Genomic DNA, 20,078 nt, shown 5'->3' on the forward strand with positions numbered 1-20,078 from the left:
ACGAAATGTTTAGTCAAAGTTACGTTGCAATTAGTTCTTGCAGTTAACAGCGTCAAAAGATATGTAAATGAAGGAACCCTCGTTGTAAAATAGTGCTGTACCAGAGCATGCTACGTTTCTAGTTGATAAGTATGGAAAAACCACTGCCCCAGTTTTCAACTCTTTATTATTCAAATCTATTTGACACTTAAGGTGGTGGAAAGGGACACTGTGACTCCTGACAAACTCTAAAAGAACATATTGTACTTAACACAGAACGGCAATTGTTGTACTTAACGACGTCGGAGAATTTTCATTCCACCTCCTGTCGCACCCTTTCCCGCCCTGTTCACCATTCTATCGACCCGAATCATGTTTGCTAGTTTGGTACATATTTCAACAGTTTTACTGCCACTGTTATCTTGCCTTAAAGCACAAAAATAATAGGTGTTACTACCAACATTGTAAATTTTATTCCCGTCCTTTCAATAACTTTGTAACACACTCAGAAAGATCAGCTACTTGGTTTGAAACTGGTGTGTTTACTGTCTTATGTGTTAACTATTTAAAAACTTGGTACCCTATTCAGGCGCTGTTCACTTAATCCGAACGATACTTACAGACACGGTAAAGGGGACGAAGATGCAACCCCTTTGATAGGAGGGTAAAAGTACCCTTGTCATTTGTTTTCGCAATTATCAAGAACATATATATGAGTTTCCGACTGTAGCAACTTTTACAAAAACTTGCGTGATTATTTCGTATCTGCTAGAAGTGAACCGTTCATACGCTTATCGGAATGGAAATATCATTTACATAGCAGAAGAAGCTGCAAATCACTGTTGCAAATTTTTTCCTTATCATGAAGCTAATAGCCATGCCCCTGGACCGTGCCGGTGTCTTCAACAACTCTAGACCTCAAAGATATTCATAAAGAAATACCTAAATAGATTTTCAATGTAAAGTGAGAAACATATTACTTTATCCTCGGTGAGTATTTATAATAAACAAATTTATAACAGTTTAGGTATTGTGATGTACATGGTAAACATTTGCCTTATCAAATTCATCCAGAAATCCTGTCGTTTTTTGACTCTCTCTTTCTCTTCTGTCGAAAACTAAAAGAAAGTTCTTATGTTGATGCACAAGGTAAGGTAAGAGCTGAGACATACTTCTAAAGCTTTTCACTGCATCGACCAGTTTCTTAATTCTCGAAAACTGAGAAAAGGGACCTTATTTCGACAAGTATTTTGACAAGAAGCTCAAGGGTAAAGGAAAGCGAAAGAATGAAAATTAATCAAAATTATAGGTCCGTGATTAACAGGGGAAGGGGGTCATACCCATCAGTCTACATTACCATTCTTTGTCTCCCCCACCTTCAAACATCACTTTGCCATGGCACATCATTCTAAAGTACCAGGCACCGCGGAGCGTTGAGAAAAGTGGGGTGGTCTGAAGAAAGTGGGGGGGGGCTAAAACCGTATAAAAAGAGACTTTTCTGGCAGTTTGATACTTAATACTTGGCATTTTTATCATTTGGCATCTTAATATTTGGCTAAAGCCCCCCCCCCAGCCCTCCCTGCTCCGCGGTGCCCGAGTACCTCAGTGAAGTGAGAAGTCATGCGATTAGGGTCGATGAGAACGGTCTTGCTTTTGGTACAATGTGTTTTTGCATTTTACGGGCTACGTTATGAATTGAAGATATACGAAAACAGAACCAAGGTGCACATACTGTGTGTTTATCAAGTTTCAGTAAGCTTTTGCGTTTTCAGTATTGCGTTAACAAGTTAAATCATCTGGCGCGTGGCGAAGTAGGCCCACCACACCTTGAATTCCTGATGCCATTTAAACCTGCAAGTCAAGCTCCTGTCATGATGGGAATACAATCAGGAAGGTTATTAATGATGCTGTTGCAAACGCTCTCTGGAAAGACAACATAAATGACAAGCAGGAGAATTGATGTTGCAATGGAGCCTCTGTAGCTAGAATTATCGGCGCCGAGATGGAGTTGTTGGGCCGTCCCTGATTATGAAACTTGCATCGTGGAAGTACTTCTCTGCTGTATTTAAGGGTAAGAAAAAGTTGGTAATTCAGAAAATTATTTTGAATATGACTTCAAGAAAATCAAAGTTTTTCAACGGTCCGAGTGAAAGTGGAAGACAACCTCAACGTCGATTATTCGTTTAAATACGAGGAATGAGCATAAAAATATATGTAGTGGAGTCAAACTCTTTAACTGCGAAGAAGAACCATACTAATTTTGAAATGGGAACTCATTGTGTTTGGCTGCGCTAATGACTATTTTTTCCAGGTATTTTGCCGTTCTCGTGCCAGTTTTTGTGTTGTTTTGAGCTTGTCTTGAACTTGGTGAACAGGGTACTCTCTCTCTTTCGGCTGGACTCTCTAGAGAAGTTGTCAAGTAAATTCCCATGAAAATGTATTTCGAAGGTTCACGCCCGAGTTTGCACATGTTCACGCCCGAATTTGCAAAAGTTGACGCCACAATTCTCATTGTGATCAAAATTGAGTACATATTTGTTTTCACGCAAAGGGGATAGGACTGCACACATACGTGCTGTTTTCCACTTTTTATCAGAAATATTGTCCTTCTAGAAAATCCACAAAGTTAAGAAAACATTGCTTGATATCAAACTCAAACCTTTTCGGCCGTCGTTGATATGAAGGGTTTGGGAGGGTGGGTTGTGCGTCGTGCGTCGTGAAATGGTCGAATTCGTTTTCTTTCGAGTGGATTGTCGACTGTTCCGTTTCATCGTGTTTCGTGATCTACAATCCCGGATAAAAATAGTTGAGACTTTTTAGGAAGACTTTATGTTCTTGAAAAATTACTTCCCCCCTCCCCCAATTCAATGTTGAATGCATGATTTGGTAGCAAAAATGATAGAACTACATACTAATCCAACATTGCTTCGGGGGAAAGGGAGGGATTCGAATTTAGAAGGGCAAAGTGGCGTTAATTCAGTTCAGTTCATTTCATTTTAAAAATACATACATACAAATCTTTTAAAATACAGCAACAGGTTACAAAAGATGAAATGAATTATATATAATGAGAGAAATAGAGAACAAACAAAAATATATATGATTTTATAAAAACGAAGGAGATTTGCATCCAGAAATTTCTTAAAGGAGGAGCTCTCTCAATAGATAGACTCAACATTTTTGTCCGGGATTGTAGTTTCAGTTTCAAGATATTCGCTTCACTTGCAGTAGAAAACACATACAGTGATCGTAATATTGGTCTCCTAGATCTTCAATAGTATTTCAGTGCACATTTTCCTACTTTTTTCTCTCTAATCAAAGCACAAGATTCAGTTTACACTTACGAATTCAAGTGTCAGCGGGCCCATGCTCGAATATATCATCCAATAAGTTTATCGGACCAAATTGGTCAAACTATATAAGACCTTGTACCCTTGGTACACAGTATAAGTATCTATACCATCAAGATATGATAAGAGAACTCGGGCAGAGCTGGGCGTTGCTTTGGAAGGGATTCGTTCGAGGAGTTGGGAGAAGAGGAGACGTGGGGTCCCTGAATAATATCCAGGGTGCATTCCATGTTAGACCCACGCCAGAGAAATTTCAACCTATTCTAGTTGCTACGCCAAGAGCAAAACATACAAGCTTTCGATTAATCTATAGTTTGCATTGCTTTTACTGTCCATATCAACATAATCAGGCTGTCCACGTATTCTGTACAAGTACCGTTTTTGCTACGCCGATCGCGAAAATTTATCACGTACGCCAATGCGCCAAGGCTCGCAAATAGCAAATTTCACGCCATTACGTCGAGGAAAAAGCTAAGTCCATGCCGGAGATCTCCTGGAATGCACCCAGGAATGCACCTAAACTACATGGAATGCACCCAGGAATAATATACGAGCGAAGAGGGTTGGGCTTTGTTATAGAAGAGAAGGGTCGAATGGGATGGCTAGCTTTCTTCAATAAGGTTGGTCTATGGAAACTTTTTATGATTTGATTTTGCAAAAGAAAGTACCAACTTTACAAAGCTTCTTAATCTTTCTTTATGTTCACATTTCTTGCAACAGTTTGCTCAATTTCTTGTGCTTTAAAGTCTATTCAATAACTTTGCAAGAGCCATCAAACGTCTGTCAAATTCAAGCCAAAACAATGTAGTATTATTATAATAACAAGTTCATAAATATTGCCTGGAATCTTCCTTGATTCATCATTCAATCGACGTTGGAAATAAATGTTGTTGATGTTGACATTAAACTTCACTGTATATTGCAACACTATACTTGACATGCATTTTGCATTAATTCGCAGTAAATTACACACTCAAGAAGTTTCCGTTTAAAATTTGTTTTGACTTCAACTTGACATTGTTGAAGTTCAATCAGCTTTTCGATGAGCTTGACTGTTTACAGATCTCAACAGAGTTTGTCATTCTAGGAAAACAAATTTCCTTGATCACTTTGTTAGTTTATCTCTGAATGTGAGTGAAATATTTACTCTACCTTAGGAGCACGTTTAAAAAGTTCATTACCTAAAAAATTTAAGAATCATGTGAGAAACTATTGATAGCAAAATGGCTGGAAAATTTAAGAAAGTTCCTACCAGCACCGGACCTTAGTTTCTTTTAAGAAAAATACATGTAATGAAATTTAGATGCATTCTTACAATCAATGTTTACTTTACTGCAGCACTCCAATTGTAAATATAACCAAATGCGAAATAAGGAAACTTTTTAGACCCCTAAAGGTTGATTTCCCGGTAAGGAATACCATTCCAGTCCGCCCCTGATGGACCAAGACCAGGGGTCTGTGAAGGAGTCGAACAAACTTATGTACCAGCGGAAAATTTTGACAGGTCACGCTTTTCAAAGTGGTGGAAAATGCCGATTGTTGCAAATGAATTTATTTTGTGCTTATCAAGTATCATAATACAATTTTGTCTAGTTCAAAGATCTAGGCCACGCCCTTTGTTCTGTCAGAAAAACCCTTTACCAACAGGGAATGCTAATTCTACAAAAGCAAACACCCATGACCAACATTTGGTTACATAAAAGCAGTTTCAAAATCACTGAGCCAGGTCATTAAAAATACTTATCCAAAATATCAACCCTTCCCCAACACTTTCTTGTCGAATTTAGACGATATACAAAATCGTTCCATCAGAGAAGTGAATCAAATAGTGGTTCTGTAATTGCCAATTGTACGAGACTTAAATGTATTATAAATACTCTATGAATACTGTAACTATGAATAATATAAATACTGTGTTAAGAACAATGTTTATTACAACTTAAATTATTAATACTCTATATTAAAAATATGAGCTAGCCGTGGCAAAAATAACAGTCAGCACCTAGATATTTATAGGTCATTTAAATGCGGAACCCATATGAATCTTGATTTATTTATTAAAGTAAATGTGTGACCTTCCTTGGAGAAGCGAATGTCTTATTCATTTTCTCAATTTAGCACGTTAGAATTAAGGCGTGGCCGCAAAATGTTCCCAAGAACCACATATTTTACCTTTGATTCGGCACTCCAACATGTGCTATAAAAGCCACTGACCTAGTGGCGTAGCGGACTAAGGACCCCCAACTTTGAAGCCCACGGGGTAGCGAAAACTTAGGGCCCCCAGCTTTTAGGGGCTCCCAACCTTTAGGAGCACGAAGCAAAAATTCTTTCTACGGCTTTTACCGTGAAGCTGGTATTCTGGGTGTCATGACACTGAATGGAAAGTCTCTAGATTAGCCTCTTCTGTTTTGTCTATACACTGGTAGTACATTGTTGGAAAGGAAACATCTTCATCTGTGAGTCTTCCATTCCTGATGAGATCATGAACGCAATATAACTCACCTTCTGTGATACCAGTCTGAATGTCAGCAAGGAAAGTCTCCTTTAATCCATCAACAAAGGCTTCTTTAAGAGCTTTTTAAACCTTTAAGAGCAGTATCTTTTTCAATAGTTATGTCTATGATGGTGACGTAGCCATCTTCAAAGCAATTCTAAAACCCTCAATAGATGTAAAAGACAAAAGCAGGATCGCAAAAATATCCGCTTGCTTCGCTTGCAAGGAGCTTCTCTTTCATTTTTGCCCCAGGGCCTTATACACGCATAACGAGCAGCGATACTTCATTTGGATCGGGTCAGGAAAATGTACCCTAACAGCAGAATTATTTCATTATGAATTTTGCTTTTAAGGGATTCCCTTTTCGATTAGAAACAGTATTACGGCCAATGAGCACATTTTGCTTTACATGTCTTCCTGAACTAGCATGTCGATCAACTTTTCAGATAAATCTTTCCAAAGCTTACATTTTTTCCGTTTTATTTGTAAATTGGATAGGAAAGTATTACTAATTAATGCAACCATTTTTATAAGAAAACTATAATTTTTTTCTAACCTTGACATTCTTAATAAATTTCTGCTTCGAGCACTAGTACATTCTTAAAATATTGTTATCAAAGGAGATAGCCGTCCTCGAATAGAAATTGCGCTTTTTGAAAAATGAAATATCTTAGTCATGTAATACTATGTCATTACAATAGCAAGACAGGCAACTGCTGGAAAATGAGGCACAAATATGTAAACTGGGGCACATTGCATAAATGCATGCTATCCCATTGTATTTTGTCGTTGGCAGATTGATACATTCTTTGTCGGCAGTTTAGTTGAATGTGAACGCCCGGTACCTTGAATGTTTGCCTCTAGTGCCTCCCCGATAAGCTGCCAAGTCATTTTTATATCTATCATTGGCCTTCAGCAATTTCCACTGTTCGTGGGCTTGTGCTTTCACGCACAGAAGTCTCTATCCCCTCTACCAAACAGACCTGTACAACGTTCGCTTCTCATTGCCTGCTGCAGTCCGAACAGGCCTCTTTTTTGTTGACTCGTCCATTAAATAACGTTAGAAACACATAAAAGATCAGCCATTAAAGCGTAAGCGATGCTAAAATGTGGTTCTATAACTGTAAGTGAAAAACGTTAAAATCCGTCCGACGCGTTCCGATTCCCTTTCCAGTCAAAACTTACTTTAGTTGTCGTGGTGGATTCACCCCATCCACAAGCTACAATACAACAACATTGGCCCGCGGCATGACACGTGACCCAGTCCCTTTAATGTAGAAAACAAGCTCTCCTCAAAGTCCTCATGTGTTGACGTCAAGCCAGAAGTAAATGCAACTTATACACATTAATAAAAATTTGCAAATATCGGTGCACTTTCTTTATACAGTCGCTAAATCTTTTCGAGTTGGCTTCAATCCCGGTCATAAGGAAACAAAATGCAATTTTTGCAAATTCCTTTTTCAAGGTTACCGTTTAAAATTGCATCCCCTCATTCCTCCCAAATAAATGTTGGATCTGTAGTTCTATCAATTTGGCTTAGAAATCATTCATCCAACTTTGAATCGTGGGAGGGGAATAGTTATCTTTAAAGTCTGAACTATTTTTGCCCAGGATTGCCACCTTCTAGCAAATTCATGTCTTTTAGCACTCAAAAGAAAATTTTGCATACGAACCTCCTCCAACATTTTTCCAAAACAGGAAACTTTCGCTTCACATTTGTAGAGGTATAAGGATCTTGTACGATTCATAAATACTGGAAGCTTTGAGCCTTTATGACTGACTCACTGACGGAGAGTACTTGGAACAAAATCATCAAAGTGCTGGGGAACAAAGCCCCTTTTTTGCTGAACGCTTCTGACCTCAGTGGATTTGAATGTTTTTATGAAGATCAGCAACCGTTTCCATGCATCGGGCCTCAGTCAAGTTTACACATCGTTCCTTAAGCTCCTCTTGCACTACTTTAACTATAAACAATGCTGTGACAAAATTTTGACTGGAAGATTGCAGCTGCTTCACGACTGTTTATTGGCTTTAGAATGTCCACCAGCAGGCAATTTACAACATTTAACATCCAATTGTCCTCATCCTCTTCGAGCTAATGCAGCAGTTCTTTTCTTTGCCAAGCTACTGTATTCGCCTTTAAAACTCAATGGTCTTGAATTTGAGTTAATTTTTAGCGCTTGTTTTTGCAATATTTTATCTTTCTGTAGGCTCACTCAATAAATGCGTTTTTTATTATAACAGAATTTATAACAGGCCAAAGTAACGCCTTGTTTTTTAAGATCGAGCAGGTATTTTCAGCGCAAAGCACTATCTTAAGTCCTACATGGGTAATAAGAAACCCTAATAGCCAATTTTCTTAGCTTGACTCAAATTGTTACAAAATCAGTGGCGTAGTGTCCGGGTATTCAAGGTATTTAGTGAATACCCTGAAATTTTTAGAGAAATTATATAAATGGAATGAAATTTTAGTAATCTAAAAATGCTTTGGTGATAATTGTTTGTGACTAATTTTGTTGCCTTTCAATATGTTGTCTTTGATACAGATTCAAAATAGCACGAAATTCACGGAAAAGAAGACAGTTAATGTGACGAAGTGTTTGGAAGCTTGGAAATTTGAGAGGGTAATATCGAAGATCAAACTACTCAATGTTGAATGGAGATCAGTCACGAACTCGCAGAGAATACCCTAGACCAGGGGTTTTTCAGTTTTTTGAGTGCCTGGCCAGAAAAACATAGATTTTACGTAGATTTTTTTCGTAGGCCAATGAATCTTCATTTCATTGTTACCATGGTTTATTAGAGATAAAGATAGACCGGTCAACTGTTTTTTTATTCATAAAGTCTTTCCAGTGTGCTTATTTACACGAAATAAGTCTTGGGAAGGTGGATGACAGAAGGGAACGAGGGAGGCAGTACTGACTTTGAAGGACATGGTGCTGGCTAGATGCTGGTGGGATATGCTCAATGTGCATTACACGTCGGATTTACACGCCGAAGGCCAGAGATTACTGTTTGGTGGGCAGTAGGGCCAAAAGCCTCTTTGTTCAAGGTTGAGTCAAAAGATCGTTGTTTTGCCCCCACTCTGCAATTTTTAAGTTGGGACGTTAATCTTTGTAAGACTCTTCTTAGGTCGACTTGAAGTGCTTGAAGTCAGAAATGATGATTGTTGTTGTAGTTATTAGAGAACGTCACAAACATTGGCGGCAAGAAAAGTTTTAGATTGAACTAGTCTAGGAATGATGACCAGATTGCATCTAAAATTGATTTAAACGAGAGAAAGTTATATATTAAATTAATACGAGACAATATTTTTGAGGCAAAAGAATTCGCTGGGCGGGATTAAATCTCGTTGCGGGCCTCAGTTGGCCCGCAAGCCTCAGAATGGCTGCCACCAATCAAAATGCTTCCTTTCATACGAATGATTTTCAATCGGCAAGAACAACGGCCAAGTACGCCGAGATTTATGCAGCGTACAGTCTCATATTTTGTTCAAGATAGTCTCTCTTTGAGGTCAATAAAAACAATTTATGGAGGAGGAGGTCGAATTTTATATCTTCGAATTTCTCAAAATTGGATCATAGAATTGGAATCTTCATGTTGAAATTAGTCTGTGCTGAAATTTCATTTTATTTGGGCCGTCAGACAGCGAAATCTCCTATTATCCTATGAGTTGGACCAATTGAAATTCGGGCCGGCCTGAGATTCGGTTTTTCAAACCGGTTTGAAGTTTCAAGCCGGCGTGAAAAGTTCATGTGAACAAGATTTTTTAAAATTGGCGGGAACTTAACATGTAAATCATTTCTCTGTGCGTCCAGTGTTTTCCAATCTCGTTGTCTCTACCTTTTTTTAACCTAAACTGCTTGAGAAACTTCTTGTTACAGCACCTGATTCTTGCATGTGTGAAAACGCAGTATTCATCAATTCATTCCAACCGATTTGAAAAATCATCGTGAACGCGAAGGAAATTAGCTCACCCGAACTGAACTCAGGCCGGCGTGAGTTTCAAATAGGCCTGGGATTTCTCATGTGAAGGGCCTCTAACTCGCGACCTAATGATTCAAACAGCATGAAGTTCTCAGTATAAACTAATTTCAAGACGATGATTTCAAATTTTTGAGAAGGGTCTGTAGATAGTGAGATACAGAATCGATGATATCGACTCGGAACGGTGAAGGGAGACGGAGTGTTTCGAACTTCATCAAAACAACAAATACGATTGTATCTCTCAGAATTATTGAATCTTTGTGTTTCTGCTTTGTAACAATCCTCTCTTTGGACCACAAATCTACCAACAGCAAAAGTAGGCTGCACATAGGTTTAGCTGTATGCTGTCCTCGTAGGGTAGGCCAATTTTACAATCGTTTGTTGGTAAGGAAGGTTTGCTATTTGTATTTTGTGATATAGTAAATTTAGAAAGGCTTAAAAATTCCCTTTCAATTCGCCTAGTGTATTCAAGTATATTGGCCTGAGCGAAAAGTACTAAGCAAAAAGCTGTCGCACGAAAAGTTTTTGACGAAAAATTTTAAAAAGGCTAATAGCAAATGCCAAGTATAAGGACGGATGGACTTGCAAATGGCTCACTGTAAAGTTGTTGATCTCCTTTGACGAAGGATTCATGACATATAGAATCTTGCATGATTTCTGTCCCGAAAATTTTCGTCATAAATTAACTGAAAGATCCATGATTTCAGATTATAGAACCAGAAACCGTGGAGACCTGCAAATTCTCAAAGTTATGTTAGAGTATGCAAAGCGAGGTTTCTATTTCTCTGGTGTCAAAAACTGGATTGATGTCCCTAGCAACATTCGAAGAAAAGAATCCATCGCTCGTTTTAAAACAGGTATTAGAGAGTATCTTTCGAACTTTCCACAGGACCCAAACACGACCCCTTGGTAGAGCAGAAATATGCAAATAGTTCTTTTTTTGTAAATAGTTCTTTTTTGCTGAAAGGTATCTCGTGTAAATAAATAAATATTGATTGATTATATACTGAGCATGCGCTGTTAGTGCAACTGTTGTCGCAGGATGGGTCGGATTCAGAGATGAAGCTATGGGGTGTCATGGTGGGCAGCTGCCCTCCAAGATTTTGCAATGACACCCTGTCGGAAGCCAAATATAAGAAAAAATAAAGAACTGTTGGCCCTTTGAAACTGTCAGTTGTGGAATTTACCTTTTTTAAAAGAACCAGAAAAAAGAAATTTCTGCTGCAGTGGAAAGATTAAACGTTAATCGCAAAAAAACTTCACAGGTTTCGCGCGGCAGCTTTTCGCTCAATGGAAAGTAAGCTTTAACCGCCATTATGATTATGTGCAGTTATGTGCTCACTATCTTCAATGCTGCCTTTGGGAAAAGGGCTTGGAAGTCATTTCACAAAGTATTAATAGCCGCATGTAATACCCTCCGTGAATATTTTCGACATTCTCTGTCAGCATGTGGCATGAAAGTGTCATGTGTAGCAGCTATTGTGAGCACTTTGTTTATCGTTTACACCGACTGAAAGGATATCATAGTACACTAAGTTAGCAAAACCAAGGAACCAAAACAAGGTTCCGTTGACACGGTGGTGGATATTTTTTAAAACGCCATTATTTTTATCTGTTTTAAAAAAGTCTTTGTCTACATTATGAGCGTCCACACCGAAAGTAAGGGAAGAAGAAAATTTTTTTACGCAAAGATAAACCTTTATTAAGTTTAAAGAATATCTTAGAATATCCAATAAATTGTTGGTTTTTTGAAATCTTTCCTCCTTCTATACCAGCCGTTCTGGTCCTATGAACCCTACCGACGATCCTGCGACGCTGCGCAATCCTTGGGGAAGTTGTTGTAGCCTCGGTTCCAGCTTTTCAGCCAACGAACACGGCGGGAATGAACACCATGTTGAATTGCACGACTCGGCCATGGACGAAGGTCGAGATTGCAGTTTCATTCCCTTGTTCTTATCAACCAATCTTGGACACATCTATTTACAATCAGCTTAAACGCAAGCTGCTATAAAGTACGAAGAATGCTGTTCTGGGAGGAATTCAAAAGAGGGCGGTTGCAACACGAACTGGCATCATCATGAAGAAAATCTCAGCAATTTCGTTGCGGTATGTTGCCAACTTCTTTTCTCACCTTATTATTTTTGGCAAATTTGCATTTGTGCAAATTATGGTATTTTTAATGCCAGTGGTTGATTATGAAAAGGGAACCCCCAAATGCAACCTGCAAGCTGGCATTCGTGGTTAAGGTTGCCAAGCGGGCGAGGTTCAAACCAGCACACTTAGCAGTGCAAAGCAGCATCACATTTCGACTCTTTGATCAGTTCCGTAATTACTGCATTGAGAGGGAAAATTGGAATAGCAATTTAGGAGGGCCGTTTCTTTACATTAAATGTGTGCTTATACTGCAGCATGCACTGGTCCTAAACTTGATGTTACTGGAAATGGTTGAAATAGAATGTCCAATGTAAGAAAATGAGCTACCACATGTTACAACCTACCTTGCAGCTTAAAAGTCAGCAGTTACATTAATGTTTTTAGTTACTAAGAAAGTTTCTTTTACCAATTTTGTATATATTTAGCTGTAATAACTAAATTTTGTCATTGGCTAGCAGTTTGATTCTTGAAAGACAACATATTCACTGAGGTTACACTTTTACCCCTGCAAAAACCCAAGCATGGTTCAAAGGCTAACCATAGTTTGCAATGGTCCCAGTCCTACCATGGTTGAACCATTATTCTGACAAGTTCTGATCATGGTTAGTGACAATAGTTGATCAATGAAATAAGATTTTGCCTGCAAAGAACTTAACTTGTTTGTTCTTTGAGAATGTTAATTCTGGACTGTTACCCTGAATAGAAAGAAAAGAAAACAATCAGCATAAATTTCACAGAAACTACCAGAAATGGCGTTCAAAATGTATCTTGAGGCTTTTTAGGTTGTTTTGTGTAAACAATTTTTTTTGAGAAATTTCAAGATTCTTCAATTTTTTTCCAGGTCCGGGGTAATGAGTTTTTTCAAAAATCACCAACTCCTTATTTTCAAAAAATCAGCATAGTTTTCACCGAAACGACCTGAAATTGCGTTAGAATGTATCTTGAGGCCTTTTAGGTTGTTTCAAGAAGCAATTTTTTTTCACAAATTTCAAGATTTTTCAAATTTTTTGCAGGTCCGGGGTCATGAATTTTTTCAAAAATTGCAAAGTCCTTATTTTCAAAAAATCAGAATAAATTTCATTGAAACAATCCGAAATGGCGTTCAGAACGTATCTTGAGGCTTTTTAGGTTGTTTCGAGTAAAAAAAATTTTTTGAAAAATTTCAAGATTTTTCAACTTTTTTGCAGGTCCTGGGTCATGAATTTTTTCAAAAATCACCAACCCTTTTTTTTCAAAAAATCAGCATAATTTATACCGAAACAACCCAAAATGGCATTCAGAATGTGTCTTGAGGCCTTTTAGGTTGTTTCGAGTAAAAAATTTTTTTCACAAATTTCAAGATTTTTCAAATTTTTTGCAGGTACGGGGTCATGAATTTTTTCAAAAATCACCAACTCCTTATTTTCAAAAAATCAGCATAAATTTCACCGAAACAACCCGAAGTGGCGTTCAGAACGTATCTTGAGGCTTTTTAGGTTGTTTCAAGTAAAAAAAAATTTTTTAAAAATTTCAAGATTTTTCAACTTTTTTGCAGGTCCGGGGTCATGAATTTTTTCAAAAATCACAAAGTCCTTATTTTCAAAAAATCAGCATAGATTTCACCGAAACAACCCGAAATGGCATTCAGAACGTATCTTGAGGCTTTTTAGGTTGTTTCGAGTAAAAAAATTTTTTTGAAAAATTTCAAGATTTTTCAACTTTTTTTGCAGGTCCGGGGTCATGAATTTTTTCAAAAAGCACAAAGTCCTTATTTTAAAAAAATCAGCATAGATTTCACCGAAACAACCCGAAATGGCATTCAGAACGTATCTTGAGGCTTTTTAGGTTGTTTCGAGTAAAAAAAAATTTTTGAAAAATTTCAAGGTTTTTCAACTTTTTTGCAGGTCCGGGGTCATGAATTTTTTCAAAAATCACAAAGTCCTTATTTTCAAAAAATCAGGATAAAATTCGCCGAAACGACCCGAAATGGCGTTCAGATCATATCTTGCGGCTTTTTAGGTTGTTTTGAGTAAAAAATTTTTTTTGAAAAATTTCAAGGTTTTTCACCTTTTTTGAAGGTCCGGGGTCATGAATTTTTTCAAAAATCACAAATTCCTTATTTTCCTAAAATCAGCATAAATTTCACCGAAAAGACCCGAAATGGCGTTCAGAACGTATCAAGAGGCTTTTTAGGTTGTTTCGAGTAAAAAAATATTTTGAAAAATTTCTAGGTTTTTCAACTTTTTTGCAGGTTCGGGGTCATGAATTTTTTCAAAAACCACCAACTCCTTATTTTCAAAAAATCAGCATAAATTTCACCGAAACAACCCGAAATGGCGTGCAGAACGTATCTTGAGGCTTTTTAGGTTGTTTCGAGTAAAAAAAATTTTTTGAAAAATTTCAAGATTTTTCAACTTTTTTGCAGGTCCGGGGTCATGAATTCATAAATTTCACCGAAAAGACCCGAAATGGCGTTCAGAACGTATCTTGAAGCTTTTTAGGTTGTTTCGAATAAAAAATTTTTTTTGAAAAATTTCAAGATTTTTCAACTTTTTTGCAGGTCCGGGGTCATGAATTTTTTCAAAAATCACAAATTCCTTATTTTCCTAAAATCAGCATAAATTTCACCGAAAAGACCCGAAATGGCGTTCAGAACGTATCAAGAGGCTTTTTAGGTTGTTTCGAGTAAAAAAATATTTTGAAAAATTTCTAGGTTTTTCAACTTTTTTGCAGGTTCGGGGTCATGAATTTTTTCAAAAATCACCAACTCCTTATTTTCCTAAAATCAGCATAAATTTCACCGAAAAGACCCGAAATGGCGTTCAGAACATATCTAGTGGCTTTTTAGGTTGTTTCGAGTAAAAAAAAATTTTTGAAAAATTTCAAAATTTTTCAACTTTTTTTGCAGGTCCGGGGTCATGAATTTTTTCAAAAACCACTAACTCCGTATTTTCCAAAAATCAGCATAAAACGTATTTTGAGGCTTTTTATTTTGTTTCGAGTAAAAAAATTTTTTTTTAAAAATTTCAAGATTTTTCAACTTTTTTGCAGGTCCGGGGTCATGAATTTTTTCAAAAATCACCAACTCCTTATTTTGAAAAAATCAGCATAAATTTCACCGAAACAACCCGAAATGGCGTGCAGAACGTATCTTGAGGCTTTTTAGGTTGTTTCGAGTAAAAAAAATTTTTGAAAAATTCCTAGATTTTTCAACTTTTTTTGCAGGTCTGGGGTCATGAATTTTTTCAAAAATCACCAACTCCTTACTTTCAAAAAATCAGCATAAATTTCACCGAAACGACCCGAAATGGCGTTCAGAACGTATTTTGAGGCTTTTTATTTTGTTTCGAGTAAAAAAATTTTTTTAAAAATTTCAAGATTTTTCAACTTTTTTGCAGGTCCGGGGTCATGAATTTTTTCAAAAATCACCAACTCCTTATTTTCAAAAAAATCAGCATAAATTTCACCGAAACGACCCGAAATGGCGTTCAGAACATATCTTGCGGCTTTTTAGGTTGTTTCGAGTAAAAAAAAATTTTTGAAAAATTTCAAGATTTTTCAACTTTTTTTGCAGATCCGGGGTCATGAATTTTTTCAAAAACCACCAACTCCATATTTTCAAAAAATCAGCATAAATTTCACCGAAACGACCCGAAATGGCGTTCAGAACGTATTTTGAGGCTTTTTATTTTGTTTCGAGTAAAAAAAATTTTTTTAAAAATTTCAAGATTTTTCAACTTTTTTGCAGGTCCGGGGTCATGAATTTTTTCAAAAATCACCAACTCCTTATTTTCCTAAAATCAGCATAAATTTCACCGAAAAGACCCGAAATGGCGTTCAGAACATATCTTGCGGCTTTTTAGGTTGTTTCGAGTAAAAAAAAATTTTTGAAAAATTTCAAGATTTTTCAACTTTTTTTGCAGGTCCGGGGTCATGAATTTTTTCAAAAATCACCAACTCCTTATTTTGAAAAAATCAGCATAAATTTCACCGAAACAACCCGAAATGGCGTGCAGAACGTATCTTAAGGCTTTTTAGGTTGTTTCGAGTAAAAAAAATTTTTTGAAAAATTTCAAGATTTTTCAACTTTTTTGCAGGTCCGGGGTCATGAATTTTTTCAAAAATCACCAACTCCTTATTTTGAAAAAATCAGCATAAATTTCACCGAAACGACCCGAAATGGCGTGCAGAACGTATCTTGAGGCTTTTTAGGTTGTTTCGAGTAAAAAAAATTTTTTGATAAATTTCAAGATTTTTCAACTTTTTTTGCAGGTCCGGGGTCATGAATTTTTTCAAAAACCACCAACTCCTTATTTTCAAAAAATCAGTATAAATTTCACCGAAACGACCCGAAATGGCGTTCAGAACGTATTTTGAGGCTTTTTATTTTGTTTCGAGTAAAAAAAATTTTTTTAAAAATTTCAAGATTTTTCAACTTTTTTGCAGGTCCGGGGTCATGAATTTTTTCAAAAATCACCAACTCCTTATTTTGAAAAAATCAGCATAAATTTCACCGAAACGACCCGAAATGGCGTGCAGAACGTATCTTGAGGCTTTTTAGGTTGTTTCGAGTAAAAAAATTTTTTTTATAAAATTCAAGATTTTTCAACTTTTTTTGCAGGTCCGGGGTCATGAATTTTTTCAAAAACCACCAACTCCTTATTTTCAAAAAATCAGTATAAATTTCACCGAAACGACCCGAAATGGCGTTCAGAACGTATCTTGCGGCTTTTTAGGTTGTTTCGAGTAAAAAAAAATTTTTGAAAAATTTCAAGGTTTTTCAACTTTTTTGCAGGTTCGGGGTCATGAATTTTTTCAAAAATTACCAACTCCTTATTTTCAAAAAATGAGCATAAATTTCACCGAAGCGACCCAAAATGGCGTTCAGAACGTATCTTGAGGCTTTTTAGGTTGTTTCGAGTAAAAAAAATTTTTTGAAAAATTTCAAGATTTTTCAACTTTTTTTGAAGGTCCGGGGTCATGAATTTTTTCAAAAATCACCAACTCCTTATTTTCAAAAAATCAGCATAAATTTCACCGAAACGACCCAAAATGGCGTTCAGAACATATCTTGCGGCTTTTTAGGTTGTTTCGAGTAAAAAAAAATTTTTGAAAAATTTCAAGATTTTTCAACTTTTTTTGCAGGTCCGGGGTCATGAATTTTTTCAAAAACCACCAACTCCATATTTTCAAAAAATCAGCATAAATTTCACCGAAACGACCCGAAATGGCGTTCAGAACGTATTTTGAGGCTTTTTATTTTGTTTCGAGTAAAAAAAATTTTTTTAAAAATTTCAAGATTTTTCAACTTTTTTTGCAGGTCCGGGGTCATGAATTTTTTCAAAAACCACCAACTCCTTATTTTCAAAAAATCAGTATAAATTTCACCGAAACGACCCGAAATGGCGTTCAGAACGTATTTTGAGGCTTTTTATTTTGTTTCGAGTAAAAAAAATTTTTTTAAAAATTTCAAGATTTTTCAACTTTTTTGCAGGTCCGGGGTCATGAATTTTTTCAAAAATCACCAACTCCTTATTTTGAAAAAATCAGCATAAATTTCACCGAAACGACCCGAAATGGCGTGCAGAACGTATCTTGAGGCTTTTTAGGTTGTTTCGAGTAAAAAAATTTTTTTTATAAAATTCAAGATTTTTCAACTTTTTTTGCAGGTCCGGGGTCATGAATTTTTTCAAAAACCACCAACTCCTTATTTTCAAAAAATCAGTATAAATTTCACCGAAACGACCCGAAATGGCGTTCAGAACGTATCTTGCGGCTTTTTAGGTTGTTTCGAGTAAAAAAAAATTTTTGAAAAATTTCAAGGTTTTTCAACTTTTTTGCAGGTTCGGGGTCATGAATTTTTTCAAAAATTACCAACTCCTTATTTTCAAAAAATGAGCATAAATTTCACCGAAGCGACCCAAAATGGCGTTCAGAACGTATCTTGAGGCTTTTTAGGTTGTTTCGAGTAAAAAAAATTTTTTGAAAAATTTCAAGATTTTTCAACTTTTTTTGAAGGTCCGGGGTCATGAATTTTTTCAAAAATCACAAAGTCCTTATTTTCCTAAAATCAGCATAAATTTCACCGAAAAGACCCGAAATGGCGTTCAGAACATATCTTGCAGCTTTTTAGGTTGTTTCGAGTAAAAAAAAATTTTTGAAAAATTTCAAGATTTTTCAACTTTTTTTGCAGGTCCGGGGTCATGAATTTTTTCAAAAACCACCAACTCCGTATTTTCGAAAAATCATCATAAATTTCACCGAAAAGACCCGAAATGGCGTTCAGAACGTATTTTGAGGCTTTTTATTTTTTTTCGAGTAAAAAAAATTTTTTTACAAATTTCAAGATTTTTCAACTTTTTTGAAGGTCCGGGGTCATGAATTTTTTCAAAAATCACAAAGTCCTTATTTTCCTAAAATCAGCATAAATTTCACCGAAAAGACCCGAAATGGCGTTCAGAACGTATCTTGAGGCTTTTTAGGTTGTTTCGAGTAAAAAAAATTTTTTGAAAAATTTCAAGATTTTTCAACTTTTTTGAAGGTCCGGGGTCATGAATTTTTTCAAAAATCACAAAGTCCTTTTTTTCCTATAATCAGCATAAATTTCACCGAAAAGACCCGAAATGGCGTTCAGAACGTATCTTGCGGCTTTTTAGGTTGTTTCGAGTAAAAAATAATTTTTGAAAAATTTCAAGATTTTTCAACTTTTTTTGTAGGTCCGGGGTCATGAATTTTTTCAAAAACCACCAACTCCATATTTTCAAAAAATCAGTACAAATTTCACTGAAACGACCCGAAATGGCGTTGAGAACGTATCTTGTGGCTTTTTAGGTTGTTTCGAGTAAAAAAAGATTTTTGAAAAATTTCAAGGTTTTTCAACTTTTTTGCAGGTTCGGGGTCATGAATTTTTTCAAAAATTACCAACTCCTTATTTTCAAAAAATGAGCATAAATTTCACCGAAGCGACCCAAAATGGCGTTCAGAACGTATCTTGAGGCTTTTTAGGTTGTTTCGAGTAAAAAAAATTTTTTGAAAAATTTCAAGATTTTTCAACTTTTTTGAAGGTCCGGGGTCATGAATTTTTTCAAAAATCACAAAGTCCTTATTTTCCTAAAATCAGCATAAATTTCACCGAAAAGACCCGAAAAGGCGTTCAGAACATATCTTGCAGCTTTTTAGGTTGTTTCGAGTAAAAAAAAATTTTTGAAAAATTTCAAGATTTTTCAACTTTTTTGCAGGTCCGGGGTCATGAATTTTTTCAAAAATCACCAACTCCTTATTTTCAAAAAATCAGCATAAATTTCACCGAAACGACCCGAAATGGCGTTCAGAACATATCTTGCGGGTTATTAGGTTGTTTCGAGTAAAAAAAAATTTTTGAAAAATTTCAAGATTTTTCAACTTTTTTTGCAGGTCCGGGGTCATGAATTTTTTCAAAAACCACCAACTCCATATTTTCAAAAAATCAGCATAAATTTCACCGAAACGACCCGAAATGGCGTTCAGAACGTATTTTGAGGCTTTTTATTTTGTTTCGAGTAAAAAAAATTTTTTTAAAAATTTCAAGATTTTTCAACTTTTTTGAAGGTCCGGGGTCATGAATTTTTTCAAAAATCACAAAGTCCTTATTTTCCTAAAATCAGCATAAATTTCACCGAAAAGACCCGAAATGGCGTTCAGAACGTATCTTGAGGCTTTTTAGGTTGTTTCGAGTAAAAAAAATTTTTTGAAAAATTTCAAGATTTTTCAACTTTTTTGAAGGTCCGGGGTCATGAATTTTTTCAAAAATCACAAAGTCCTTTTTTTCCTATAATCAGCATAAATTTCACCGAAAAGACCCGAAATGGCGTTCAGAACATATCTTGCAGCTTTTTAGGTTGTTTCGAGTAAAAAAAAATTTTTGAAAAATTTCAAGATTTTTCAACTTTTTTGCAGGTCCGGGGTCATGAATTTTTTCAAAAATCACCAACTCCTTATTTTCAAAAAATCAGCATAAATTTCACCGAAACGACCCGAAATGGCGTTCAGAACATATCTTGCGGCTTTTTAGGTTGTTTCGAGTAAAAAAAAATTTTTGAAAAATTTCAAGATTTTTCAACTTTTTTTGCAGGTCCGGGGTCATGAATTTTTTCAAA

The sequence above is a fragment of the Rhopilema esculentum genome, chromosome 3 (genome assembly GCF_057945365.1).
Source record: "Rhopilema esculentum isolate cy_ngs chromosome 3, ASM5794536v1, whole genome shotgun sequence".
Taxonomy (NCBI): domain Eukaryota; kingdom Metazoa; phylum Cnidaria; class Scyphozoa; order Rhizostomeae; family Rhizostomatidae; genus Rhopilema; species Rhopilema esculentum.